Below are 2,500 nucleotides of genomic sequence, written 5' to 3'. Positions count from 1 at the left end.
TCCAGCCCTGTGCCACCCGGGGGGTTCCAGGGTGCTGAGATGGCTGACATTTTGCTCCGCTCACGACGGTCGCCGCGGCACACAAGAACAGCCCAAAAACAGGCCAAAACAGCCCAAAAACGGGCCAAAACTGGCCATTTTTGGCTGCGCGAGCGAGCAGCGAGCGGCGGACAGCGAGCGAAGCGAGAGGCAGCACCGTCCCTGCTATACGAAAGCCCCATCCAGCCCTGTGCCACCCGGGGGGTTCCAGGGTGCTGAGATGGCTGACGTTTTGCTCCGCTCACGACGGTCGCCGCGGCACGCAAGAACAGGCCAAAAACTGGCCAAAACAGCCCAAAAACGGGCCAAAACTGGCCATTTTTTGCTGCGCGAGCGAGCGGAGAGCGGCGAACAGCGAGCGAAGCGCGAGGCAGCACCGTCCCTGCTATACGAAAGCCCCATCCAGCCCTGTGCCACCCGGGGGGTTCCAGGGTGCTGAGATGGCTGACATTTTGCTCCGCTCACGACGGTCACCGCGCCACACAAGAACAGCCCAAAAACAGGCCAAAACAGCCCAAAAACGGGCCAAAACTGGCCATTTTTGGCTGCGCGAGCGAGCGGCGAGCGGCGAACAGCGAGCGAAGCGAGAGGCAGCACCGTCCCTGCTATACGAAAGCCCCATCCAGCCCTGTGCCACCCGGGGGGTTCCAGGGTGCTGAGATGGCTGACGTTTTGCTCCGCTCACGACGGTCACCGCACCACGCAAGAACAGGCCAAAAACTGGCCAAAACAGCCCAAAAACGGGCCAAAACTGGCCATTTTTGGCTGCGCGAGCGAGCGGCGAGCGGCGAACAGCGAGCGAAGCGAGAGGCAGCACCGTCCCTGCTATACGAAAGCCCCATCCAGCCCTGTGCCACCCGGGGGGTTCCAGGGTGCTGAGATGGCTGACGTTTTGCTCCGCTCTCGACGGTCACCGCGCAATGCAAGAACAGGCCAAAAACTGGCCAAAACGGCCCAAAAACGGGCCAAAACTGGCCATTTTTGGCTGCGCGAGCGGCGAGCGGCGGACAGCGAGCGAAGCGAGAGGCAGCACCGTCCCTGCTATACGAAAGCCCCATCCAGCCCTGTGCCACCCGGGGGGTTCCAGGGTGCTGAGATGGCTGACGTTTTGCTCCGCTCTCGACGGTCACCGCGCAATGCAAGAACAGGCCAAAAACTGGCCAAAACGGCCCAAAAACGGGCCAAAACTGGCCATTTTTGGCTGCGCGAGCGAGCGGCGAGCGGCGGACAGCGAGCGAAGCGAGAGGCAGCACCGTCCCTGCTATACGAAAGCCCCATCCAGCCCTGTGCCACCCGGGGGGTTCCAGGGTGCTGAGATGGCTGACGTTTTGCTCCGCTCTCGACGGTCACCGCGCAATGCAAGAACAGGCCAAAAACTGGCCAAAACGGCCCAAAAACGGGCCAAAACTGGCCATTTTTGGCTGCACGAGCGAGCGGCGAGCGGCGGACAGCGAGCGAAGCGAGAGGCAGCACCGTCCCTGCTATACGAAAGCCCCATCCAGCCCTGTGCCACCCGGGGGGTTCCAGGGTGCTGAGATGGCTGACGTTTTGCTCCGCTCTCGACGGTCACCGCGCAATGCAAGAACAGGCCAAAAACTGGCCAAAACGGCCCAAAAACGGGCCAAAACTGGCCATTTTTGGCTGCACGAGCGAGCGGCGAGCGGCGGACAGCGAGCGAAGCGAGAGGCAGCACCGTCCCTGCTATACGAAAGCCCCATCCAGCCCTGTGCCACCCGGGGGGTTCCAGGGTGCTGAGATGGCTGACGTTTTGCTCCGCTCTCGACGGTCACCGCGCAATGCAAGAACAGGCCAAAAACTGGCCAAAACGGCCCAAAAACGGGCCAAAACTGGCCATTTTTGGCTGCACGAGCGAGCGGCGAGCGGCGGACAGCGAGCGAAGCGAGAGGCAGCACCGTCCCTGCTATACGAAAGCCCCATCCAGCCCTGTGCCACCCGGGGGGTTCCAGGGTGCTGAGATGGCTGACGTTTTGCTCCGCTCTCGACGGTCACCGCGCAATGCAAGAACAGGCCAAAAACTGGCCAAAACGGCCCAAAAACGGGCCAAAACTGGCCATTTTTGGCTGCACGAGCGAGCGGCGAGCGGCGGACAGCGAGCGAAGCGAGAGGCAGCACCGTCCCTGCTATACGAAAGCCCCATCCAGCCCTGTGCCACCCGGGGGGTTCCAGGGTGCTGAGATGGCTGACGTTTTGCTCCGCTCTCGACGGTCACCGCGCAATGCAAGAACAGGCCAAAAACTGGCCAAAACGGCCCAAAAACGGGCCAAAACTGGCCATTTTTGGCTGCGCGAGCGAGCGGCGAGCGGCGGACAGCGAGCGAAGCGAGAGGCAGCACCGTCCCTGCTATATACGAAAGCCCCATCCAGCCCTGTGCCACCCGGGGGGTTCCAGGGTGCTGAGATGGCTGACGTTTTGCTCCGCTCACGACGGTCACCGCACCACG

Source organism: Musa acuminata, unplaced genomic scaffold (assembly GCF_036884655.1).
Source record: "Musa acuminata AAA Group cultivar baxijiao unplaced genomic scaffold, Cavendish_Baxijiao_AAA HiC_scaffold_37, whole genome shotgun sequence".
Lineage (NCBI taxonomy): Eukaryota > Viridiplantae > Streptophyta > Magnoliopsida > Zingiberales > Musaceae > Musa > Musa acuminata.
The sequence above is the reverse complement of the archived record's forward strand: the minus strand, read 5'-3'. Positions refer to the sequence as shown.